We start from the raw sequence: 10,454 nt of genomic DNA, 5'->3' as shown, positions 1-10,454 counted from the left end.
TTCTACACCTTAAACTCAGGCAATCTTATTTGTCAAATATATCTCAAAGCTGGACAAAAATAAATAATTCCCATTTGCATGTGCATAACTTGTCTTAGTATTTTCAATAAGTGTTTTTCATTTTAAAAGGAAACTTCTGTCTTCACTATAGAGAACAAACAGATGGTTACCAGAGAGAAGGTGGCTGTGAGCATGGGTGAAATAGATGATGGGAATTGAAGAGTACACTTACCTTGATGAGCACTGAGTAATGTACAGAATTGAGTCACTATGTTGTACACCTGAAACTAATATAACCCTGCATTTTAATGATACTGGAATTAAAAAACTTAATAAAAAAGAAAAACTATTGATTGTTCCTCTCCTCACAAAATGAACAAGTCTCTGGCTCTCACTCTCTCTTTACGTATATGAGCAACAGAAACACGTATTTGTCCTTTACATTTATTTGCATATTTACAGTCTCCAACACTCTTCATTTCATTGTGTAGATCCAAGTTTCTATTTGGTATGATTTTATTTACATTCAACTTTAACAGTTTTTGGAGTGTAGGACTGCTCATTGTGAATTCTCTCAGTTTTTGTTTGTCTTTATTTATTTTTAAATTTAAATTCAATTAACCAACATATAGTACATCATTAGTTTCAGAGGTAGAGTTTAGTGATTCATCAGTTGCGTATAACACCCAGTGCTCATCACATCACGTGCCCTCCTTAATACCCATCACCCGGTTACCCATCTCCCCACTCCCCTCCCTTCTGTAACCCTCAGTTTGTTTCCCAGAGTCAAGAGTCTCTCATGGTTTGTCTCCCTCTTTGTTTCTTCCCATTCAGTTTTCCCTCCCTTCCCCTAGGATCTTCTGCACTATTCCTTATGTTCCACATATGAGTGAAACCATATGATAATCGTCTTTCTCTGACTTATTTCACTTAGCATAATACCGTCCACTTCCATCCACGTTGATGTAAATGGTGGGTATTCATCCTTTCTGATGGCTGAGTAATATTCCATTGTATATATGAACCATAAAAAAAGGCCATCAAACAATATAAAACACATGTAAAGGATATTACTGAGTGAGCTTCAAGTGGAGCTTGACTCTGCAAAGGCTGTGAGTCCAGAGGGAGAGGGAAGGCCCTTGTTCAGGGGCTGGCCGGCTACTCTGAAGGAAGGGGCCAGCAGGGCACCGACAACCCCAGACTGCTGCTGGCTACAGCCAAGACCCACCAATTCCAACTCTGCAAAGGGTCAAACTGTGCCAAGGGAGGGTCGCAGTGGGGCTGCACTGCACTGAGGAGCTGGGAGAGCGAGCTCCGTGGCACATTCAGGTGGAGTTTGGTGACAGGAGAGCGTCAATCTGTGGCCTCAGGAACCTCTCTGGCGAGAAATTCCTCACACAAGTGCACAGCGTCCTCTGGTTGGCAGCCCTCTCCTGGGGTTGCCACAGACCTGGGTTTCCCCAAGCAGGCCAGGCTGGGCTGAAGCTCAATCATGCACACAGACATCAGGATTTGCCCATTTAATCAATGTTATTGTGGTAACACTGGCCAGATTTTTATGTAAGAACTGGGCCTCCTCCTTTTCCATGGCTGGTGGTTTTGTTTTGGGTTTTTTTTTTGGTGGTGAGGGGGAGGTGGTGGGGTGGTGAATGGTGGTTTGCTCTGTTTTTAAATTTTTTTTAAAGGTTGTTACAAATTGGAGCTAGGAGAATTTGAACAACTCCCACACAGGGCGGTGTATGTAACACGGGAGTAGAGAAGCCACCAGAATTGCCAGGACCAGTCTCTTCTCCTTTGTGGAGGAGATAGCCCTGGGTCTGGGGAAAGTGAATGAGTGAAAAATGAACCAAATGCAAGAAAGTGGGAGTTGCAAGGGCAGGGGAAGAAAGGGAACTGCAAGTTTTTTGTTTTTTTTTCCCTTTCTTTCTTATCCTTAAGGGCTAAATGTAAATTGAAGGTTTTGGATCAATTTGGACAAGAAAAGAAACACCATTCTTTTAAAGTAGATTGAAGCAGTGATTTTTAAAAGAAAGCAGAGCTAGACCATCTTAAATTTTTAATCCTTTATATGTTACCTAGGCCACTTTTGATTAAGAAAACTGTAGAAAGTACCACAAGCAAAAGCCAGGTGGCGGCACCTGTCAATTCCCACAGAGTCCTGCTTTGCAGGGTGTCTGAATGCACTGCTGGGGGTCTCCGCTCACACTCGCTGGGATAGGTCACGTCAGAGTTTAGTCCACAGCTTGCTTCTCCTTGTATTTCTTTGTAAACTCTTCAACTTTCTTACAGAATGTTTTAAGGTCCTAAGAGTGTTCTTCAGCTAGGTCAGCCCAAAGTGGGTGCTTGGGCTGGAGGGTCGTTCCCCAGTGCTGTGAGGGACTGGATTACTTGGTCAGTTTTGGTTGCTGGCTTCCAGTTTTCAGCACTAAGTACTGGCAGACAGACCTGCCCCTTTTCGTGGATGTTCAGGTGATAGATCTTTGTTTTAAATGTGATCTCCAGTAGTTTGAATGCATACTCGGCAGGAAAGTTGATTTTGATTCTGAAGGCCCCTATATCATATGGAGGGTTGTCAGGAACAATAAACCCTTGCCAAGTCAAAATTAGCTTCATCAACCTGGATGTTATGGAAATTTTTCATTCCACATTTGTGGATTTCTTCAAGCTTCTTTATCCGCTTCCTGCTGGCTGCCGTCTTGGATCTGTTGTTGCTGCCTGAACCACATCTTCTTTATCCATTCATCTGTTTAAGGACATCTTGGCTCCTTCTACAGTTTGGCTATTGTGGACATTGCTGCTATGAACATTGGGGTGCATAAGGCCCTTCTTTTCACTACATCTGTATCTTTGGGGTAAATACCCAGTAGTGCAATTGCTGGGTGATAGGGTAGCTCTTTTTTTAACTTCTTGAGGACCCTCCATACTGTTTTCCAGAGTGGCTGTATCAGCTTGCATTCCCACCAACAGTGTAAGAGGGTTCCCCTTTCTCCACATCCTCGCCAACATTTGTTTTTTTCCTGTCTTGTTAATTTTAGCCATTCTAACTGGTGTAAGGTGATATCTCACTGTGGTTTTGATTTGTAGTTCCCTGATGACAAGTGATGTTGAACATTTCTTCATGTGTCTGTTGTCCATTTGTGTGTCTTCTTTGGGGAAATGTCTGTTCATGTCTTCTGCCCATTTCTTGACTGGATTATTTGTTTTTTGGGTGTTGAGTTTGATAAGTTCTTTATAGATTTTGGGTACTAGCCTTTTATCTGATATGTCATTTGCGTATATCTTCTCCCATATTCCGTAGGTTGCCTTGTAGTTTTGTTGACTGTTTCTTTTGCTGTGCAGAAACTTTTTATTTTGATGAGGTCCCAATAGTTCATTTTTGCTTTTGTTTCCCTTGCCTTTGAAGATGTGTCTTGCAAGAAGTTGCTATGGCTGAGGTCGAACAGGTTGCTGCCTATGTTTTCCTCTAGGATTTTGATGGATTCCTGTCTCACATTTAGGTTTTGTTTGTCTCCAGGTGTCCCTAATCTCACATTTCTTTAGCAGTGTTGTCTTTGCTGTTAATAAGTGAATTTTTCTTTTTTTTTTTTAAAGATTTTATTTTATTTATTTGAGACAGAGAGAGAGAGAGAGTACAAGAGGGGGTAGGGTGAGAGGGAGAAGCAGACTCCCTGCCGAGCAGGGAGCCTGATATGGGACTTGATCCCAGGACTCCGGGATCATGACCTGAGCCGAAGGCAGTCGCTTAACTAATTGAGACACCCAGGCACCCATGAATTTTTCTTTTGATAATACACTTTTAACTCTAGAAATTTGGGGCTTTTAAAAGTATCTTTCATTTCTCTTCTCACCATGTTCATGCCTTTCCTTAAATACTAGAATATAGATGTAATAGCTGTTTTCATATCCTGTCTTCTAATGTGGTCTATAGTTTTCTTTCTGTTTCTATTGATTAATTTATGGGTCACATTTTCCTACTTCTTGATTGTCTATTAATTTTAAATTGAATGCTAGACATTGCATATTTGATTTGTTGAGAGTATGGATTTTGTTGTCTTCCTTTAAAGAGTGTTGGGCTTTGTTCTGGGAGACAATTAAGCTGCCCCTGAATCAGCTTAATCTTTTCCAGTCTTATTGTAAAGCTTTGTTAGGTTAGGCATAGTGTAGCTTTTACTTTAGGAATACTTTAGTTCCACTACTTTTGGGGTTAGGTTAACTTTGATTTTCCCTACTTTGGGACCTTTTTGGGCCCCCTTCTGAATTTTCCAAATAGTCATTGTGGACTCTCTCCACTTGCTGTTGGAGTTTGAAAGATTCTCAGATCTGTGCAAACCTGGAAACTATTCAGCTCATAGATCCCTGGTTACTATTGGCCTTAGCTCATGGAATTTCACTTTACACATATGTTCTATAGAGATTCCAGGTTATCTCAGTGTAGACTTTGAAGTTCTTTCTTTGTGTCTAACTACTCTCCTCTCTAGAACTCTTCCCTGCAACCTCCAGCCCCTTGACATACCCTGAACTTCAATCTCTATTTCCTCAATTCAGTGAGAGCTCCATGTTTGAGACCCTCCCACCCCCTACCCCCGATCCCATACCTGCTCTGTGGTCAGGAGTCTGCCTCTAATTGGGAAGCTGGGCAATCATTGGGATGACCTCATTTGTTTCCCTTCTTTCAGGCATTACAGTTTTGCATTTCTCATTATCCAGTGTCTGAAAGCTGTTTCATAGATTTTGTCCATTGTTCTACTTGTTTAAGGTGGAAGTTGAACCTGGTCTCTATTACTCCATCTTGGCCATCTCTGAATAAAATAAGACAGCTCATGTAATACATAATTAAATTCTCTGAATATTTAATCTGCATCAGTTCTGTCACCTTTGATTATTAAGGATGTTTGAAGCTTATTCCTTTGTCTTTAGAGATTCACTGGGAGCTGACATTTTGGGTAAAACATCCTGTCTCTCCTCTGTTCAGTTCAGAAATGTTTGTCCCATCCAAAATGTCACAAAGTTATATTCTTTCTACTGGTTTCAACAGGAATTAGTGCCATTCTGTGACTTAGTCTTAATAAGGATATAATAGCCCCATATTTCTGTGGGCTTGAAGTTGGTGTTGACAGAGGAATCAAGGGGCAAACATGGTTGTCTTTCTTGATTGCAAATAGAGTAGTCCCCCTTTTTCATAGAGGATATATTCTGAGATCCCCAGTGGATACCTGATATGGTGGATAGTACTGAACTCTAAGTTTTTTCCTATACATAGATACCTATCATAAAGTTTAATTTCTGGATTATGCACAGTAAAAGATTAATGACAATAACTGGTAATATAGTTGAACAATTCAAACAATATACTGTAATAAATGTTTGTGAATGTGGTCTCTTTCTTTTTCAAAATATCTTAGTATTCTGTATTCTTGGGGTAAATACCTCACAGCACAATTGGTGGATCATAGGGTAGTTCTATGTTTACAGGAGCATTATCTACAATAGCCAAATTATGGAAATAACCCAAATGTCCATTGGCTGATGAATGGATAAAGAAGATGTGGGGTGTGAATATTATTCAGTCATATGAATATTACTCAGTCATAAAAGTATGAAATCTTGCCATTTGCAATAATGTGGATGGAGCTGGAGAGTATTATGCTAAGTGAAATAAGTCAGAGAAAGACAAATACCATATGATTTCACTCATGTGAGATTTAAGAAACAAAATAAAGAAGAAAAAAAAAAGAAACAAAAGGATCATAGGGGGAAAAAAAGAGAGGGAAACCAAGAAACAGACTCTTAACTATAGAGAACAAACAGATGGTTACCAGAGGGGAGGTAGGTAGGGGGATGGGTAAACAGGTGGTAAGGATTAAGGAGTACACTTGTCATGAGCTTCAGGTATTGTATGTAAGTGTTGAATCACTAAATTGTAACCTGAAACTAATATTACACTGTATGTTAACTAACTAGAGTTTAAATAAAAATTTAGAAAAAAAGGAAAAAAATCCCCAAATATCTTAGTATTCTGTACTCACCTGTCATTTTCTTGTGATGATATGAGATGATAAAATGCCTACATGATGAGGTGAAGTAAGGTGAACGATTTAGAAATTGTGATGTAGTGTTAGGTGACTGATGATCTTCTGATGATATCTCAGAAGGAGGTTCATCTGCTTCCAGACCACAGTTGACCTTTGGTAATTAAAACTGCAGAAAGCAGAACCATGGATAAGGGAGGTGGGGGAGCCTACTCTACAGGTAACATTGCTTGATAGTTCTGTCTTATATTTTAATAACTTGCCTATGTCTACTAACTAGCTGTGTGAAATTTTAGAAGTACTTACTCTCTTATACCTCTGTTGCCTTCACTCTATTTGTAAATATACTTACTGGTAGAATGATTGTGAGGATTAAGGACTTAATATGTTAAGAGCTCAGAACCTAGTGATCCCTTAATAAATGTTAGCTATTTTCTGGCTTCTTTACATATTATTTTCTTAAAGCTTTATGGCCTCTACTTATACTTTTCAACCCTGTTTCCTGCTAGTTAAGATTTTAATGAAGATAATTAGATCAAAAAGTATAGTAGATTCCAATACAGGTTCAAGAAATATGTTAATACCTAGAAATATTTTCAGAGATAGCTAGCTGAAGGATTACTGATGACATTGCGTGATTGCAGAATGCATAGCAGCCTACCATAGAATGTAACTGGGGGCATTTCAGACACTATAATTGGATATTTTAAAAAGTAAAAGTTAAACAGTTTACTTTGAAATTTATAATAAATAGTTATACCTTATTTTTGGATAGTGTTTCAATGTATTTTTTCAGATATCATTTCAATTGGCTCCTCTTCCTAAGCTATAGGATAATCAAGAGTTATTTTAAGGGGTGCCTGGGTAGCTCAGTCAGTTAAGCCGATAACTCTTGATTTTGGCTCAGATGGTGATCTCAGAGTCCTGAGATCGAGCCCCAGTGAGGGTTCCCCGCTCAACGGGGAGTCTGCCCCTCCCCCTCTCCCTCTACTCTCCACCCCCCACTCCAGTACATGCTGTCTCTCTCTCCAAAAAAATAAATCTTAAAAAAAAAACAAAAACAAAAACAAAACTTAGGGGTGCCTGGGTGGCTCAGTCAATTAAGCATCTGCCTTTGGCTCAGGTAATGATCCCAGGGTCCTGGGATCGAGTCCCCTGTTGGGCTCCATGCTCAGTGGGGAGTCTGCTTCTCCCTCTCCCTCTGCCTGCCGCTCCCCCTGCTTGTGCTCTTTCTCTCTCTGTCAAATAAATAAATTTAAAAAAAATCTTAAAAAAAATAAAAAGAAAAAAAGAAAAAAATGAGTGATTTTAAAAGGTAGGATTCTGATTTTCATTAAGATATGATGACTTACCCAGAATTATTATTTATATTTAAGAAGAAATTTAAATTGTTGAATTGGTAAAGACTGAACTGTCCTGGTTGGTACAGCTTATTGATATTTGTTTAACTTAAAACTTCAATTCCAATGACTGTAATTCAGTGATAGTGATAACTTTGGTGTTGATGGAGTTCAGCTCTGGAACAGGAAAGAACATATTTGATTTTCTGAGCCCTTTGGGTATCTAGTATTTTTGAACATTACACTCAAAAATAATTTAGTAAAATATGGCTCTTGAGATACCTCTTAAAAAATAAACTGATATTAAGGAGGTAAGGAGAATAAAAATACTTCTCTACATATTCTCCCTTCTTTTAAACTTGTAAAATACTCCATGTATTTAGTAAAAGATTCAGGTTAAATGAGCAGTCAACCTCTAATGGATGAGAGAAGTGGCATTTTAATATAAGTACTTGTCAATTCTGAAAGGCAAATATTTTCATGATTAAAGACTTTGGCAATTCAAATTGTTACTGATGTTTTATGAATAAAAAAGGATGTATAATGTTAATTAGGATAAAAGAAGCTCGTCTCTCTTTGATTCAATAAAAATGATACTTGAATACTTCTACTTTTAAATCAAGTTTATTACAGTTGGGGCTCTCACTTGGCCAGTTGGAACCAATCAGACATAGCATGTGTAATCTATCAACTTTATTTTTTGGACTTACTACACTGGGGCGAAGTAGGCCCCAATGGCTATGATTATGAACAATATTCTTTAATAAATGATATCACCTCCTTACACAGCACTGCTGAGCTATTTCGTGACAGACAGTAGGACTGATCCAGGCCAACATAACGGGGGAAGAGTTTGTCTTGAATGATCTGCTATCCTCTTTGGGCAACCTCCTGCATTTCAAGGCTTTCTCTCTCTTCCCCAGGAATTGCCTCTATTCGATCCTTTTAAACAGCAAATACTTACTTTCACAGTTCTGGAGTCTGGGAGGTCCAAGATGAAAGTGCTGACTGATTAGGTTCCTGGTGAGGGCCCTCTTCCTGGTTTACAGATGACTGTTTTCTTGCTGTGCCCTCACATGCTGGAAGGCAGAGAGAGAAGCCGCAAGTTCTTTGGTGTCTCTTCTTAGAAGAACACTAATCCCATTATGAAGGCCCCATCTTCATGATTTAATTATCTCCCATAGGCCCCATCTCCAAACACCATCCCACTGGGGGTTAGGGTTTTAACATATGAATATGGGGAGGGAGACAAAAACATGTGGTCCATAATATAGACATTTTCCTGATACAAAATGCTGGTCCTATGGTTGCCTTGGGCAGTGCATATTGGTTAAGGGCACCGGTCTTGGAGTCAGGCAGATGCTGGGAAAGTGATCATTCTGAGCTTGTCTTTTGTCAAATGCAGACAGTAATGGATCCCTTCTCATATGACAGTTACGAAAATTCAATAGTGTAAGGAAATCCTATGTGCCATCTAGCATGCTGCCAGAAACAAGGGAAATGCTCACTAAATTGTAGTTATTCTAATCTGTTAATGTTCCTTATTATTTAATCGAAACTGTTGCTTATGGGAGCATCTCTTGTGTGGAGGGAAGGAATCAAAGAGATGGTAGGAATAAAAATTATCATAAATAAGCAAATTCAGGAGCCACTTTGTTGGTCAGCCACGGGGAGTGGAACAGCAGGGACAAGGCAGGGAGAGAAAGACATAGCATGGAACCAGCCACAAGGAGTGGGTCAGGAAGGATGTGAACATAGCAGGCATGTGACTAAGTGGAGTTCAAGGTTTTTGTCAGAGCTGTCACTCTGCTGCTAGCTGCCCTGTCCATGGAAACCCCACCTTATGATAATGACATTATAATAAGAAAGATGGTGCCCAAATGAGGAAACTGTAATTATAAGGGGAGTCAAACATCCTTTAATTAGCTCCGCCTTGTGGGAAAGCTCTGGGGTGAAGTAAGTAATGCAAAATGAGCTCTTGTAGGAATTTGAGTTAGAAACACAAGGGGTATGTGGAGACTGTTGTTTTAGACCCTTGGATATTATTCATTTCTTCCTTGACCTACCAATTCCATTTGAGTTGGCACAGCTAATAAATCACATGGTTGTCTGTGTCTTCCCCTTCTACTATTGGCATTGTTGGCTATTTAAGGAAACAGAGTGAGAAAAGGTGAAAGTGTTTTCTTCTGATTCCTGGAGGAGGTTAGCGGAGTTCAGGGCAACCTCAGAGGACTGTTAGTGTTTTTTTCCCCCTCATTCTTAACTTTGCCTGAAAAGGATGGGCCTACCCAGAACAAGAAATAGAGCAGGGAGTCAGTAATCATGATTTTGTTTCATGTACATACATGTACACATATGTGCATACATATGCATATATAATGTGAGCTAATGCCTTTGGTAGGAGCTGTGCATGGAAGCATGATCCTTCGGCTCAGAATTTTGGATCTGTTTGGAGAAAGTACACAGGGCAGAATTGCATGAGCAGCACATCTGTATGGTCAGTTTAATGCGGGGTAAAATCGCATCCTAAGTCTTCTTGTTTAAGGGAGTGTCTAGGTCAGGAGGGTTGAGTCAAAGACCTCATGTTTGTATTGCCTAAGCCAGCCTGAGTGTGTAGCATCACTAAAGATGGGTTCTATTTGGGCCTTAGAGTCTCCCTTCCCCCGTAATAAGTTGGTAAAGATGCAATAAACTCTTTCTCTTTGTCCTTTTCAGACCTCTTCTCTGCTTACCTTGCGTTTAAACTTCTCCTGTCTTGTCCCAGACACTAACACCTTGACCACATTTCCTGCCTGTCTCTCCGGTCTATCACTGTAGCGTAGAGACATGTTTTATATTCATAATCTTGCCTTTTATTTTTGATTCCTAGGAGACTTGTCATATTGCAGTAATAGAGCTATAACCCTGGTGTAAAAGTATAAGGGGCAAAGTACCAGTTGTTCGAGACTTAACTCTTGATTTCTCTTGTTCTTTAAGAGAAAACTTAGAACATCTGGAGACAGTTTATGTTCAGCCTTCTTCCAGCCTATTTTAGGAAGCAAGTTTGAAATGGTTCAGTAGTGAATGGGAGTTCTGTAATGCTCTG

At 39.6% G+C, this 10,454-nt stretch overlaps 1 pseudogene; it reads right to left on the bottom strand.

The window, feature by feature from the left end:
- Window positions 1–2,231: 2,231 nt before the first annotated feature.
- On the bottom strand, window positions 2,232–10,197 carry LOC118005439 (annotated as a pseudogene).
- Between the last annotated feature and the right edge of the window lie 257 nt (window positions 10,198–10,454).

Source organism: Mirounga leonina, unplaced genomic scaffold (assembly GCF_011800145.1).
Source record: "Mirounga leonina isolate KUSES-001 unplaced genomic scaffold, KU_Mleo_1.0 Mir_94, whole genome shotgun sequence".
In the NCBI taxonomy this organism is placed as follows: Eukaryota; Metazoa; Chordata; class Mammalia; order Carnivora; family Phocidae; genus Mirounga; species Mirounga leonina.
This window is presented reverse-complemented; position numbering and strand designations above follow the sequence as displayed.